The 17,444-nt window shown below is 44.0% G+C and overlaps 1 pseudogene; it reads right to left on the minus strand.

Moving 5' to 3' along the window:
* Positions 1-2,891: 2,891 nt before the first annotated feature.
* On the minus strand, positions 2,892-16,847 carry LOC125960636 (DNA-directed RNA polymerase II subunit RPB11-a-like; annotated as a pseudogene).
* Positions 16,848-17,444: the final 597 nt, after the last annotated feature.

The raw sequence follows: 17,444 nt of genomic DNA on the forward strand, positions 1-17,444 counted from the left end.
AGCTAGTGGGAAGCAGCCGCATAGCACAGGGAGATCAGCTCAGTGCTTTGTGACCACCTAGAGGGGTGGGATAGGGAGGGTGGCAGGAAGGGAGACGCAAGAGGGAAGAGATATGGGGACATATGTATATGTATAACTGATTCACTTTGTTATACAGCAGAAGCTCACACACCACTGTAAAGCAATTATACTCCAATAAAGATGTAAAAAAAAAAAAAGATGCTAGTGGCTTCTTGCTTTCTCTTCCTCATTCTGTCAGTTCAATGCAGAGGACTATTATGCCCGGAGAGATGGTCAGAGCACAGCATGCAAGGAGCTTTGGCTCCTAAACATCTGCACAGAGGAAAGCCACCCTCTGACCAATAGCACTCACATAGAGTGCTATTGTGTGCTGCCGACCCCACATCCTGTTACAGTACCCCAAACTACCCAGCCTAACGTCGAATGTGTCTGTGAGAGAAGGCAAAGAATTTTGTGGTGTTCCCTGGAGCTGACACGGCCAGTTCTGCCCCCTGTAAATGAGGTCTAGAGATACCTTGATCCCATTGTGGAGGATTTTCTTTAAAATACGGATCATGAGCTGGCTTCCTTTTACTCAGCTTTGAGCCTTAATCTTTATCTTCATCGTAGTCATTATCACCGTCTTTATAGCTGAACTTTATGGGCCAGAAACTGTGCTGATTCTCTTATAGGTATTAGCTCATTTAATCCTCACAGCAACCACATTTCACAGATGAAAAAATTAAAGCACAAAGTTTACAGAATCCACTGAAGGTTATATACCAGGAGGTGAGGCAACCAGGATGCAAACCCAGGCTCTCTTGCCCTAAAGCCCAAGGTTTTAATAAATGAAGTACACAGCCTCCGATTTCAAAGTGCTGTCCCTGGTTCCAGGACTTTGAGAAAAGTCTATTCAACACCTTCTTCTATGCACATTTTATGTGGTTCTATGACTCCTGTTTCCCCAGACCTCACGGAGGGAACATACACCCTGAAGATGCAGTGGAGAGATGAATTTTGTCCCATTTAGTTCAGGAGCCATGGGCTTCCAAATGGCCATCCTACTCCTTTCTCTCCGCTAATCCCGTCTGCGCTGGCCACAGCTGGAGTCTCTGGGATGGGTGTGATTCTGGCCTCACTTCTACACAAACCATTGCTGCTCTGAATAGGAAAAATGGTCCTCCTCTTGACATCATTAAAACTCCCAACACAGAACAGGAAATTTTTACCTTCTTTATATCACACCCCTACACACACACACACACACACACATTGTTCAGCTCATTCTTTGACTCATTTTCGTTTTCAGTTTTACCCCAAATTTGGTGCAAGTGCTTGGGAATGGGAGAAAAAAGCTATAGAAGAAGTTGTGTTTGAAGAAAACACCAAATGGTCGTTGTTAAATATTGTGCTCAAAATAGAGCCCACCATCACCCCAGCCCTTGCCCTCTCACCTCCATCCCCTCCTTCCCAAATTTTCATCAGTGTCTGTACACAAAGCTTGTGTATCATGACTCTCATGTTTTTCTGGTAAACTTCCCAATGGCAACTGCAACCCTTCCCCGCCCGCCTTCTCCATATTTACTGCGAGGCTTGGGGATTAGGATCAACCATGAAGACCTTGTGTTCAACTATTTCCTCTCTGGGAAAGCTGTCCAAGTTCTCATGGCAATGAATTCCTCAGCAGCACCGACCTTTGAAAGTCCATCCAAACATGAAGACTATTCTTTGATCAACCTTCATTCACAACAGCTATACCACTGAATTCCCTACTCAGGGGCCATGGGTGGGATTTTTAACCTTAAAGGAAACACCATGTTCTGCTCTTTCTTGTAACATTATTTCATGCTAATCTTCTATGCTCCAACCTTGTCTTTCTAGTTTTTATTTTCATAGTTGCATGAGATTACATTACACAAATCAAAAAATAATTTATGTAACTACTCTTTAGTTGATGAACATTTAGGATTTATTTACGTTCAGCTTCATCTTATTTTCACTAAGGAAAAATGACTACCATGGTATCTTCATAAAGACAAATTATTGAAATATAATTAATCCTAGCTCTCTAGAAAAAGCCTACCTCTATGAAGTAATGATTTCCTGCAGTATCTCAGAGTATCAGCTAACAGCTTCCAGGCACTATAACCGGATCGGTAAAACTAGGTGTGCTATGTTAAAAGTTACCTACTTGTTAATAATGAACTTATTAACAAGAATTTTCCAAGCTTTGTTCACTTGGCAATTCAGGACCCATGAAAAATCCAAGTGTGGAAATTGCTTAATAATCCAAGTATTCATAGAATTTCACAATGGTTTTTGTTGTTGGATTATTAACCTTGACTTTGAGAGAGAGAGAAGTTCTGATGATGGCTTTCCCACCCTATTGCTATCACCACCTAAGGGTGTTAACCTTCTCCCCTACCCCACTGCTGAGGTTTTGGGGTTGAATGACCAACTAAGGCATTCAAAAGGGACAAGGCCCCTGGGTCCAAGGCTGGAGCCTGAAAGGAGAAGCTGAATCGTCCATGGATCACAGTTTGGGAACGGTGCTCCATGGGTCCCAAAGTGACAGTGGGGAAAGCAAGGCTGAGGACCACGCCCCAGGAGAGCGAGGGAGAAAGCAGAAGAACTTGGAACCATGAAACAGGGTAAGAATTCCAAAGAATGGGGTGTTAGGACAGGACGTTCAGAACCGGTATGAGAGTTGATTGATTGCTTTTTTATCGGTGACTATTTTTATTAAACTCCACTATGTAAGAGAGGCCTGGGGAGAGCTGTTTGTGGGCCCCATCAAGTGTCCCTATGCTGAGGCAAGCAGGTCCGGCAGCTGAGGCTTCTAGAAGCACATGGGCTTTCAGTTTCCCTCTGCTTCAGACACTGCCTGGCAGCCGCAGGTTCCCAGTTTTTGTCCAGATGAGTTTGTTCCTGCCATGCTCTCAGATAGAAATCTGGGTGTCTGGGCCAGGCCGCTTTGAAATGAGGCCCCCGAGTGGCTTCGGAACAGGTCCTCTAGCTCCGCTGAACTGACGGTCCATTGCTTGGAAGTCACCTCTGCCTCTGCCCGCAGCTGGGTCTTTTCCTGCCACACTTTATTAGGAAAGTGAAACAGACTCTATGTACAGGACACATCGGTGTCAGGGGTGAGGGGCTCTCTGGAATTTCTACAAGGAGGCCCACGGCTGGAAGAAGTGTTCTTGTCCACCTGGTGCCTGGAGAAGGGCCAGGTGCAGCCCGCTACTCAATTCCTTCTTGCTTGTCTCTGATGGCCAGTCGGACGCGCTCTTCCAGCAGGAAGAGCTCACGGAAGCGGTCTGTGATGGCATTGGGTGAAGGCTGGCATCCCGTGCGGTCAGCACACGATGAGGGTCTTGTGCTGCAAGGGATGGGGGACTTTGTAGCCAGCAAACAGCACCTGGGGGGCCTTCAGCAGCTGCAATCTGATGATGTTTCCTAGCGCGTGGTCCTCCTTGTTGGAGGTGAACAAACAGGCATCGGGTGCCTTGATCTTGTTCTCGCACTCGAAGAACAAGAACGACTCGAAGGCGGGAGAGGCATTGATCTTAGCATCGCAGCGGCCGCCGCAGCTGCCGCCGCCGCCACAAGAAGTAGACTTGAAGCATCTTAATCAGGACCGTAGCCTGGCGCTCGGTTAACAAGTGTAATTACAGGTGACTGATGATCTATTTATATAACAACCTGAAAGTGATATAAGATCTCAAAAGTGCTTCCAAATGATCCAAAATAGTTCATCCAATCGAGGGTGCTAGTTTGTGTAAGATGTGTCTGAATGCTTTAAATGAAATTTTAATAGGAGCAAAATGTAAAAGCTAAATATAAAAACAAAAGAATATGTAGAAGACTATTTGTACAATTTTGGTCAAGGGAGAGACCTTAAGATAGGTAGGAGACTTAGAAAGAAATGCAGTTATATTTAACTGCATTTGAATATATATATTTTATATACACATATATATGTATGTAAAACATATATGACATAAATATGTATATGCATGTACAAAATATAAATGTTTTATAAATGTGTATATGTATGTAAAAACATAAATGTAAATATGTTATATATGTAAAACATATAACATAAATATGTATGTGTATGTATAAAACATATATATGTATGTAAAACATATATATATGTTTTAAATATATATATGTTATAATAGAGAGAGAATGTATATATACATTCTATGTTATATAGAGAGACTGTGTTTGTTCTATAGTCCCTAAAGAATACTATCTGTATTGTTGTTTTAGCTGGGTTGGGCTAGACCACAAGGACCAGATATTGACCCACAAATCTCAATAGTGTAAGCCAGTAAAGGCTTCCTTTTCATTCACATCCAGTCTGATGCCATCCGGAAGCTTCCCCCGCCTGTGTCATCAGCAGCGCCAGACTCCCTGGCCACTGCAGCAGGGAAGGGATGAGGCTGTGGGCAGCCTCGGCCCAAAGCCAGCCCTGTGCCTTCTACCCCTAGCCCATTGCCAGAGTGGTCGTCTAGGCAAACTGAAGGCTACTGCATAAGGCAAATTACCCAGCTGGTTAATAGCAATTCTCATTTTCTAAAACACATAAGGGCATATAGCTTTATTTTGCTTTTCTTTTCTTCTTAATTTTATTGAAGTAGAGTGGATTTACAATGTCAAGTTAGTTTCAGATGTACAGCACAGCGATTCAGTTATATATGTTCACATATATATGTACACACACACACATATGTATATATTCTTTTGCAGATTCTTTTCCCCTATAGGCTATTACAAAATACTGAGTATAGTTCCCTGTGCTATACAGTAGGTCCTTGTTATTTATCTATTTTATATATAGTAGTGTGTATGTGTTAATCCCGACCTCTTAACTTATCCCTCCCCCTTTCCCCTTTGGTAATCATAAGTTTGTTTTCTATATCTGTGGGTCTATTTCTATTTTTAGATAAGTTTGCTTGTATCATTTTTGTGTGTGTGTGGATTCCACATATAAGTGATATCACGTGATATTTGTCTTTCTCTGTAAGGACATATAACATTAACAGTGAATATGATTTCATTCTACCCTACACACAGTTCTGAAAGATACTTTGCTAACATGTTTTAAGCCCAGACAGCTAGCATTAATGTTATTAGTAAGTATTATTCACCAGAAATCGCTTGAAGTCTTTTATTCAATCAATTCACACCCCCAGCAGCTGGGTAGCCAGCATACTTCACTATAGTTGTATGATGTTACTTGTTTGTTTGGCTTATGTGGTGAGTTAAAATTTTCATCTGATTTTTGTATAGTTTGCACTTCTGATTCACTAGTGAGGAAGAAAATCTTTAGAGTTTATTTTCTTTGGTTTTTTTTTCATTTATAACTTGCTTTTTCTTTTATCAGTCATTCGTATATTAGTAAGAGCAACTTGTTATATCTTCTGCTAGTATTCTAATTGCATATATTTCTCCCAGTTCACTGTTTTGCATAAGATATGTATTAAATACATACATACATGCACATATATGTGTATATATATATATATGTATTTCTATAGAGAGACAGGTTAAATATAACTGTGTTTTCTAAGTTTCCTACCTACTACCTTAAAATCTTCCCCTTGACCAAAATTTTACAGATATTCTTCTACATATTTTTTATCTTTTTTTTTTAGTTTTTATATTTTATTCATATTAAAATTTCATGTAAAGACAGAGTCAAGGAGGAACCTCTAGAAGCCAGTCACCCTTTTAATTTCCAGGATTTTCCCCCACATCTTCATGTCACTCCTTGCCCCCAGGTCATTTCCTTCTAATCAAAATACCTCTTCTAAGTGTTTCCATTAGTATATTTGGAAATAGCAAACCACTTTTCTCTTATAATAGTCCATAGAAATTTTTCTTGACTTTCCTCAAATAAATTAAAAAATTTTAATTCAACAAGCACTTACTGTCTACTGTTGTCTTCTCTGTGTCCAGTGTTGGGGAAACATTGCCAGAGACACAAAAAGGGGTTTATGTGACACAGTGATTTCCTGCAGGCCCTTCCAAACTCGTCAGATGAGATGTGACACCTGAAACCAAGACTCCACAGACTTTACAGAGTTAAGCTTTATATGAAGGGGCCAATTTTTCATCCTCTAATCATCATTTGGAATTTGGTGGTGGGAAGGGTAATGGCAAAAGAATGTCGTATGGGGGAAGGGATTGTCTTTTCTGTCCTCTTGTAGGAAAAATAAAATAAAATCTAATTTTCACTTCCTTTTTTTTTTTCAGTCTGTATGTGGTTTAGAGGAAGGAAGTGTTTAGGGGCAAAATCAGTTTCCTAAAGTTTCTAGAACCAAAACACTTAGGAGACTGGCTTTTTCTTTTGCTAAAACAACAACTGCAAACAGATATTTATATAAAGAGTTCAGTCAAACTTAAGAGCTTATTTTTAGATTTCTGCTTGGCCAAGGGGGAAACATGATAAATGAACCTTATGTTCTTAAATGGGCAAGCAGTTGAACTCAAAATATTTGAGCAATCTGACAGAAGTCACCAAAGAATACAGCTTCCTTAGGCATTGTTAGAAATCCCCAAACAATGACCCTATTACCACGGCTTTCTTTTCTTCCTTTTTTTTAAAACTTACTTTCAGTTTTAGTAGTCAGGATATTTTTAATAGTTTTGAAGATACCAAAACAAAAGAATAAAGACTATGTAAACATAGAGATGTAAATAGAAAGTCCAGTAACTCTGGCTGAGCCGGCGCAGGGCTACACTCTCCACTATGGAGGCCACCAGCCATGCATGGTTCCCAACCACGTGAAAGGTCCTAATGGAGCCGTGCAGAAGTGATAACTCCTGAAGTGTGTAAAGAAGACTATTTTCTGTGATTACATATTGAATGGTAACATCTTAAAGATGATTGGTTAACTTAAATATATGATTAACATTAACTGCACCTTTGGGGGAGGGAAAGATTGGGAGTTGGGGATTAGCAGATGCAAACATATAGAATGGATAAACAATAAAGTCCTACTATAGAGCACAGGGAACTATATTCAATATCCTGTGATAAACCATAATGGAAAAGAATATGAAAAAGAAGGTAGATATACTGAATCATTTTGCTGTACCGCAGAAATTAACACAGCGGGACTTCCCTGGTGGAGCAGTGGTTAAGAACCCACCTGCCAATGCAGGAGACATGGGCTCGAGCCCTGGTCCAGGAAGATCTCACATGCTGCAAGAGCAACTAAGCCCGTGCGCCACAACTACTGAGCCTGCGCTCTAGAGCCCATGAGCCACAACTACTGAGCCCGCGCGCCACAACTACTGAAGCCCACATGCCTAGAGCCCATGCTCCGCAACAGGAGAAGCCACCGCAATGAGAAGCCCATGCACCGCAACGAAGAGTAGCCCCCGCTCGCTGCAACTAGAGAAAGCCCGCGCGCAGCAATGAAGACCCAACGCAGCCAAAAATAAATTAATTAATTAATTAATTTTAAAAAAGAAATTAACACAGCATTGTAAATCAACTATACTTCAATAAAATGAATTTTAAAAATTAATTGCACCTGTTTCCTTTTTTTTTTTTTTGAAATATGACTACCAGAACATTTTAATTGCATATGTGACTCAAATTCTTTCTACTGTGTAGCCATGTAGTAGGACAGTGGAATTAAGAGTGGGGCTCTGAAGTGAACCTACCTGGATTTAAACCAGACCACAGATGCCCCAGCCGCATGACCTAGGTCAAGTTAGGTGGGCAATCCGTGCAAGTCGTCTGTTATGTAAATTGCAAATGATAAAATATTCCGTCTCTCATAGGGCTGAGTGAGGATTCACTGATCAGAGCCTGGTGCAAAGCAAGAGCTCACTAAAGCTCGGTTCTGTCATTCTTACTTCAGAATCCAGAAGAGTGAGAGAGGTTTTTCTGCATGAAGACACTCTCAGAAGGAATGGAAAAAAATAAGTTAAAAGCAGGGATTTGCTGAAGTCATGCTTCCCCTCTCCCCCTTCCCCATCCTCCTACACAGCCAGTTTATTGTGTCGAGAAGAAATTGAACCATCCTTCTAAAAATGGCATCTATTCGGGATTTGTAGATTCTCTAATTAGGTGTGTTTGACCCTCCATAGCTTGACCCAGTTCCCTGAGGAGGCCAAAGCAATTACACAAAACTGCAGATGTTTCCTTTCTATGGGCACATCTCATATACATATATACATGGATCTGACTTTAAAAACTTAAGAGCATGTATCTGATGCCCCTGAAATCATGGGTCGTACCCTGTAAACAGCAGTAATAGGTACTTCTGTTGAGCTCTTGCTATGTATTTAGCATCATCCCTCAGGGCTTTGCATGCTTTTTTTCATTTAAATTTACACCACAGCTCACTGAAGTGGGTATTATTATTTTCTCCATCTTATGGTGAAAAGGTATCTCAAAAAGGTTAAGTAATTGCCCGAAGTCACATAGTCAGTGGTGGGCAAGGATTGATTCTCACCCAGGTCTACCCGTGGACAGATATTTCCAGGGGGTCTTTTCATTTCTCAGACAACTGTCAATAAGTCTGCGTAGCATAGATCACAGCCCTGTGGAGAAAAAGAAACGCCCTCAATCTATAGCAAAAATATCAGATTAGTGAAAAAGGAATACTTATTAGAGTCATCACATTGTTTCTGCCTGAGCACGACTTCAGAAATTATTTTCAAAATTTCCCGAGTAGTCCACTCAGCATGAGGTCTTTGAGGGAAAGCCCAGAGTCACTTATCTCTGCTGTCACGCCACATAAACCAACACTGAGCACTGAGTGCCTACTTAATGACTGGTGAATGAATAAGTGTGTGATTACATGTGCCACTAGCCAGGGCTTGTCATCTGAACCTCAGAACACAAAAGTCTTTTGAGTGAGTATTATTCAATTCTCCCTAGTATGTACATAACAAATGCCATTCTCAATCCACAGGAGAGAAGTGGAGTCATTACATATAATGGATGCTTTAGGACATTAGGGCTTAATTCCCTCCTGGATCCCCGTGGAGAACCATACTCCGATTAAGCCATAGTCATTGAGGGTCACCTTAATTTCAGTCGGGGCTGACAAACTACAGCCTGGGATAAATGTGACTCATAGCCTGGTTTTAGAAGACCTCTGAACTAAGAATGCTTTTACATATTTAATGTTTGTTTGTTTGTTTTTAGTGAAGGAATATGCAACAGACCATACGTGCCCTGCAATGTCTAAAATACCTACTCTCTGACTCTTTGCAGAAAAATGTTGACCCCTGCCTGAGGTCAAAGTGGCTCTGTATTCAAGTGGAAATATTTAGGAAGCCCTCTATGATCTGTGGTCCCCAAACTCTTCCTTACCAATCTATCTTCAGACATAAAATTCTTATCTGCTTTCATTGGTACAATGGGGCCAAAACAACAGCCTTGTCACCTTCATCCCCTGTAAAAAGGCATGTGTCCGCCCGCAGCTCAGCCTAGAGGGTGATGTGATGCCTTGGGCTTTGAGTGACATGAGTTCCAATCTCAGCTCTTATTAGGTGTTGCTTGTTGGGTGAGAAAGTGGAGCATGTCAGTTCGTTTCCTCATTCACCAGCCATAAGGACAGTAGACTCCATCAGTAATGCTTCTCAGTATACAGCATGTGTATTGGTCATCTACTGCCGTGGAACAAATGACCCCCAAAAGTAGTGCTTTAAAAGAAAAACCACAACAGCACTTACTATGTCACCATTTTGTGGTTCAGGAATGCAGGCATGACTTAGCTGAGTTCTTCAGCCCAGGGGCTCTCACGATGTCAGTGAATCTGCAGTTCAATTGGGCTGAGACCTGACTCCAAGCTATTCATGGGTTGTTGGCAGGATTCTGGTCCTTGGCAACTACGGGTGGCTTCTCTCAGTCCGCTCCCCAGGACCTTCCCATAGAGCAGCTCACAGTAAGGTAGCTGGTTTCATCAAGCTGAACAAGAGGGAGTAGGAAAACGCAGCAACACAGAAGCCACGGTCTTCTGTAAACTAATTTCAGAAGTGATATTGCATCACCTCTGTTGTAGTCTATTCATCAGAAGCAAGTCTCTAAGTCCAGCCCAGGCTCAAGAGGAAGAGCTTATGCCAGGGCATGACCATCAGTATGGAGGGCTGCCCTACATCATGACTGCCACAGGGCAGGGAAAACAAAGCGTGAATCCAATTGGCCGGGTGGGACCAGAGAAAAGGCAAAGCCCAGCGGTGCATCTCAGGAGGACACGTGCTGAGCATCACAGCTCTGCAATAAAACAGAAGTGAACACACTCTCTTGTTCTATGACTTACAAACTGGCAATAAAACAGAAGTGAACACACTCTCTTGTTCTATGACTTACAGACTGGAAATAAAACAGAAGTGAACACACTCTCTTGTTCTATGACTTACAAACTGTGCATCCCTGGACAAATGACTTTGTGTCTCTGAGCCTTTGCTTCCTCAGCTGCAGAGTAGATGTAAAGATCAGATTAGATATGAATCGAAAGCACCCAGCCCGGGACTTGGCATACAGTATATGGTCAATAGCAACAGTTATTATTTTCCTTCTTACCTACTAGTCTATCAAACTAGCAGTCAATCCTTTTCAAACCTCAAAGCTCTGGATGAAGAAAATGACACCCAGGAAGGATGCTTCAGAGAAAACCGCACTGCAGTAAAAATCAGACCTCACATCAGTTTTGCACTTTGCAAAGTGTTTTCACGTGTTTGTTTCACCTGCTCCTCGCAAGCCCTGTGTGGGCAGCTTGCAGCTTACCTAGACTCCTATTTGTAAAATGGGAAAACCAGGAAACATAAAGATTACATGACTTAACCCAGGATTGTGCAGTAAAACCGTATATAAGGAAAAGAGCCCTGAAAAGATGGGGAGGGGACCAGGGGTGTCCGGTGGCTCCAGGGCCAAGGACAGGTTGGTGCCAGGAGTCCCAGTGAGGCAGGGGGCCATGTCGTCAGGAATCCTGAGGGTCCCCCAAGCCAGACAACAGAGCAGACCAATGAGTCAGCAGCGAGGAAGCAAGTGGCGGTCAGGGCTCGCCCAGACCAGAGCTCAGAGCAAATTCGTAACAGAAAAAAAGGCAGTCAGGAAATAACCATGCAGCGAATGCAGAAGAGTGAGGCTGGCAGAGGCCAGGAGGTGACGAGTCCGGGGGCCCGGGTGGAGAACAAACAAAGGGGACTTGGCCGCCGAGGGAGCTTCGAGTGGAGCTTTGATCGCCAAGCAGCAGCCAGGAGGGCGCTGGGACGGTGGCATCCCTGGGGTGACGGGCTTGGAGAGGTCATGACCGCAGGCTGGTTGGGGGTGGGGTGGAGGGGAGGGGGCGTGGGGCGGAACTCTTTCTTGATGGTAACCTGGTTCCGGAGTCTACTCATCCGATGACACCACCAGATTTGTATGTTAGAAAACTCGGCTGGCGTCAGAAAAAAGGATGGAATCATGGGGGAAAGATTTCAAACAAAATAATTTATTCCCAGAGAAGGATCTGAGAAAAGGCTGTACCAGATCAAAGGCATCTAATCGTAGGCACATTTCTCCACTGGGTGCTTCCTACCTGGTTCCACTGTTAACGCATTGTTAGTGATTCCTGTCTATTTTAGGCTAGAAACCACTTTAATGGGTACCTGGATTGTGAATCCTCTTCTGGATGTGGGGAATCACGATTCACTTCACTTATTCACTAACTTCTAGAGACACATTGCGCTGGGGTTTGACGGCCACTGGATCTTTTTTTTGTGTTGTTATTTAGAATTAGGTTTACATTCTATTTCAGCAATGATAACTGAAAGAGAGTTTGTTTTTATGGAAATAATGAACCAGAGAAGAATTTTTTACCATTTGTTAGTGGCATCTGCCAGTCTGCTTGGCAGTGCGTGGCTGCAAGTACCTTTCTTGCTTTATAGAAATGACAGATTTAAATATGACTTCATTTTAAAATGCATTGGTAAGGGAAGGAGATACATATCGCATGGATCACAAGCGCAAAAGAGCAGAAGAGGGCTATACCTGACTCTTTTAACACAGCCTCTGCAGGCTTCTTTTGCGGTAAGAAAGAGAAGGTATGGAAATTACCAAATGACACACGACAGCCAGCTGCCATTCATAGAGCTGAATACGTAATTCTGTGGCATTAAAGAAAGGGGTGTGTGTGTGTGTGTGTGTGTGTGTGTGCGCGCGTGTGTGTGTGTCTGTTGGGAGAAATAGTGTCACGATGTTCAGAAAACAAAAATCACATCGTGGACCCATGATTTATGCCACAGATGACCTCAATTTTTGTTTTTTTCCTATTAGTTTCTTAATTTCCAGAGCTAAATACCAGCCCTTGATAATGGATGCTGAATAGCAATCCTGAGTGCTGTTCACCAAGAATTTCTGGTTCCCTTTCCAAGCACGAGATAGGACAATAGTTTCCTGTCCCCTTGAAGTTAAAAAAAACACCCCTGCAGGGATGGAGTGGGAGTTTGGGGTTAGCGGATGCAAACTGGTACATATAGAATGGATAAACAACAAGGTCCTACCGTATAGCACTACAGGAACTATATTCAATATCCTGTGATAAAGCATAATGGAAAAAAATATGAAAAAGAATGTGTGTATATATATATATATATATATATATATATATATATATGTTTAACTGAATCACTTTACCGTACGGCAGAAATTAACACAACATTGTAAATCAACTATATCAATAAAAAACAAATTTTAAAAAAGCACACGTGTGACTCACTTTGGTCAATGAAGTATAAAAAAGTGACATGTATCATATATGAGGACAAGCTTTAAGGGGCAATGGCTCTCTTATCCCCCTGACGTGGCAAGAGCGTGGCCACTCCATCAGTCAGGGTCCCTGAGCGACCACCAGGGGCCCACTGTCAACCAGGTAGATGTGCAGCATAAGCAAGAAATGAATAAGAATGTTTTGTGGCAAAACTGGTCTGTCCTGATAATACTGACATTGATCCCCTGACATGGAGGGCTACCATAGCCAATAAGCCTAAAATATACGGCGGTGGCCAAGGGCTGGACAGGGGACAGTGAACCAACTAACTCTGGACACCAGAACAATGGTCATCCATGTAATAGGGGAGTTTTACCGAAACATTCGGTGACACTGTTGCCTGTGATAACATAGCAGGAGAAAATGTAGCTCTAGAGAAAAAGATGAGAAAGCAGTGTTAGTGGCGTGTATTGATTACCAATTGGCTGTATTTCACAAGGCACCGTAGAAGGAGATATCCTCCAAAACAATCAAGCAGTTTGCAAACACCCATAAAAGAGAAACAGGCAGGGTCCAGAAATATGGGAAGCATAAGGGTTAGAAGAGGCAACTTCCTCTCTCCGGCAGATGAAAGGTGAACCTAAAGGCTTTGATGCCCAAAAGCCCACTGGGATCCTGCTTTGTGATAGGAGTGTATCGAGTGCGCTGGACTGCGTTCCCCCCAAATACATCTGTTAAGGTCCCAACCCCCAGAACCTCAGAACACAGCCCTCGTTTGAGATGGAGCTTTCCAATGGTGATTAGGCTACAATGAGGCCATTAGGTTGGGGCCCTAGTCCAGTAAAACTGGTATCCTTATAAGAGGGAGACACAGAGGCCAAGGGCCCCGAGGGAGGAGGCCGGGTGGGAAGAGAAGCACACCTGCCAGCACCTTGATCTGGGACTTCCAGCCTCCAGACTGAGCAGAAATAAAGCTCTGTTCTTCAAGCCCCCGAGTCTGAGACGCGTTGTTCGTGCAGCCTCAGCAAATTAATACAAAGCAAGTGGCCAGCACTCTGCTGAATGAAATAAGGTGTTTCGACAAAAACTGGTACATGTTTTCCATTGCACCAGCTATTACAGAGCCCAAAGTTCTAAGAGGTGTCACCTACCAATTGACACCTGCCATCTACCTCTACAAGGATGAAATCACGAGCCACTGCAGCCGCTGACCCTCAACACCCCCTGAAAGGAGTCCAGGGTGGAGATCAGGAGTGAGGCCCTCTGTGCTCTGGGAAAACTGACAGAACAGGCCTTCAGATAGTTACCTATTTTCAGGAGAAGATTTTATGAGCCCGATTCTTGCATCTCCTTTTATCTAGAAAAGCACTAAGATCCTTCACGGTGACGTCTGCTCCTAGCGACTAGCAGAAACCTTCACGAGACCAGCAGAAACCTCTGCAAAAAAAATGGGCTTGATTATGCATACTCCCCCTTCACCAAAGTCACATATATACTGACCTTCCTCCCTACCTCTTTGGAGCAGTTTCTCAGAGCTAGCGGAAATGTCTCCCGGGTTATAGTCCTCATTTTGCCCCAAATAAAACTTAACTCACAGCTCTCACGTGCATTTTTTTGTTTTGCAGTCAACACAGTGAAGAGAAAGAGAGAGCCGTGGGGATAAGAAAGCACAGAAATAAGGCACATCTAAGAAATATGTCAAGAAAAGAACGGTGGGTGAGGATACGTACAGCTGTTTGGAATCCAATAAGTAAGACGTTGTATTAGTCAGTATGGCAGGAAGCAGACAACAGACACAAAGTCTTTAACGGGAATGGAATAAGGGAATGGAGGGAATGGAATAAGGGAATGGAGGGAATGGAATAAGGAGGTGGCTGACAGTGATGTGTCAGAGTGAAGGTATCAGTTAGAGATGACCAGCAGCAACAGGAAACTTCCCCCAGCCAGGGCCCAAAGGACCGAGGGAGGGTGCAGCTGGCAGGATTCTGGTGGGGTCTGAAGCCGCGAGGAAAGGGTTCAAGACAGAATTTGGGACCACAGAGCTAGGAGCCCCTGCAAGGATGCCTGCAAGGTTAGGGAAGGGAGCTTCAGGGTGGGGTAATTACCCCAACCTCTCTCAAATCCTGCCCTCCAACTTCCTACCTGTGTGCTATGGTCTCAAGGTTTATGCCCTCTCCCCAAAATTCGTATATTGAAATCCTAACCCCCAAAGGCGATGGTGTCTTTGAGAAGTGCTTAAGTTATGAGATTAGTGCCTTATAAAAGAGTCTGCACAGAGTGCCCTGGCCTCTTCTGCCGTGTAAGGACACAAGGAGAAGCCGGGGACCTGAGAGGTATCACCCGGCCCCCTGGCTCCCTGATCTCAGACTTCCCACCTCCAGACCTGTGAGCCATATATTTCTGTGTTTAGAAGCTACCCGTTCTGTGCTGTTTTGTTACAGCAGCCTGAACAGACTAAAACACTGTGCTTCCCACTCAGCAAATCGACAGAAGACCAGAAGGTCAGAGAGTTTGGGTGATGCGTCCCTAGAGGGCAACTCCTGGGCATAAAACAAGGCAGGGAAGGGAGCATATTTGTCAGAGAATAACCAACACAGAAAGTGACTAAATCTGTAAGAGACGTATGGACAGCAAAGAAAGAACAGCCTTGAATGAAGAAGCGAGTGTCTGAGACATAAAATGACCTCGGGCCCCCCTTCTTCTATTGGCCGGAAGTAGAAAGCTGCTCGTCTCTTTCTCCTTGGAGAATCTGGGCTCATCACGCAAGCCCTGCTGCCCACCAGCCAGGGCATCGCTTCTGCCCTCAGGTTCTAGTAGTTTCTATGGGTCAGGGACCACCTTGTGTCTCCTCTTCTCTCCTTCCTGACGGCCCGGCCGACATCAGTGCTGCTCTGCATCTCTCTGCATTCCTCTAACCGGTGACGTGACTCACTCTCAGCAATCAGCTGAGAGTGGGGTGACACGTGTCCCTTCCAGTGGAGAAAATTCATCCCACTCCTGCCCTTCCTTTCCCTCTGGCCCAGCCACTGGCAAGTTCCAAACCGCGAGTCCTCTATCTGATTCGGCCCCCGAGGCCCTACCACAAGCAGAAATGATGAACGTGGGTTGTGTGTTTTAACCCCACCCTAACTCGGGCAATCCTGGCTGATCAGTGTAGACAGTGACTTAACAGCTACAGTTTAGACTGTGTCATAGTGAGTGCTAAGGTGGAAACAATCACATCAGAATCCTTAACATCGACATCCCTGTCATTCTTTAGGGCCACATTAATTGGGAACCAGAAGGAACTGGATTCCACTCTCTCCATCCTCCACCGCCCTGCCCTATGCCTCCTCCAAACTTCAGCTTAGGGTGTGGCTGTAATCGGAGCTGAACTGAATAATAATAGCTAATAACAAGCGCTTATTTCTACTTTCGCCGGATCCAGGGAGATCCTCCCAGGACCGTCAGCACAGTTCTTGGCCTCAGGTATAACACAGTAGACTGGATGGGACAGGGAAGCCCCTGCCTTCCTGAAGCCCACCTTCTTTCTAGCAGGAGGCAACCTCCCGCCAAAGCTCAGACGCTTTAGCCAGGAGGTTGGAGAAATCTTCTCTGAAGAGGTGATACTGAAAGTAACATCAGAATGACAGGGAGCCAGCCACCTGAAGACAAGGAAGAAGGGAATTCCAGGAAGGAGAGCAACGAGTGCAGAGGCTCTGGAACAGACGGAGCTGGGTGTATCCTAGGAACCATCAAAAGGCCACAGCCAGGGCTGGACAGGGCAGTGGAAGGTACAGTAATGGAAGGAGACTTTCAAGGGATGGGCGAGTCCAGATCACATGTGGCTTTACAAGTCATGGTCGGAGTCTGGGGTTTATTCTAAACACAATGGGAAGGCACCAGAGGATTTTAAGCAGAAGTTATTTCCTCTTACTAAATTGCAAAAGGCTCCCCTTAACTGATGTGCGGGGAAGGAGTTAAGAGGACACGGTATGGGAGCAGCTGGACAGGTGAGAGTGTTACCTCTGCTCGCCGCACTACAGGCCAATGAATCGGAGACGAGGTGTCGGTGCAAGGAATACGACTTTCTTCGGCAAGCTGGCCGACCGAGAAGATGGCAGACGAGTGTCTCTGGCAAACCATCTTATCGGGGTCTGGATGCCAGTTTCTTTTATAGAACAGAAAGGGGGAGGAGATGAGGAAGTAAAGTTAAAAGGCCATAAGCTTTGCAAATATCCCCCTGAACGGCCAGCCTCGGGGAAGGGATGTGTTAATTTCTTCTTGGGGGATGTGTTAATTTCTTCTTTCTTGCAGCCTTCCAGGGGTGGACAGGGTCAGGATGCTTCACTGAACAAAGACACTTTGGTTTAACATTCAGGCAGAGGGGCAGGGTTCCCCGAGGCAGGCCATGTTTATAGACAGTATCCTTTTAGTGAACAAAAGCAATGGGAAGCAAAGGGTAAAGTAAAAGAAACAGATCCAACATGTAGTCAGATTTGGCTCTATGCTGTTACAAGAGGTCACGGTGATGCAGAGAAGAGGGCGGATGCGAGATGTTTTCATGTGGATTTTGGCACCTCTGAATGCTAAATTGAATGAAGAAATGAGAGAATCAAGAGTAACTCTAAGATTTGGCTTTGGCAACTAGATGGAGGTTGGTGTCATTTCACCAAGCTGGATGTCAGTTGAGGTGCTTTGTTAACATCTGTATTTAATTGTGGCAGTTACTGCCTTAACCCA

The sequence above is a fragment of the Orcinus orca genome, chromosome 12 (genome assembly GCF_937001465.1).
Source record: "Orcinus orca chromosome 12, mOrcOrc1.1, whole genome shotgun sequence".
NCBI classification, from domain to species: Eukaryota; Metazoa; Chordata; class Mammalia; order Artiodactyla; family Delphinidae; genus Orcinus; species Orcinus orca.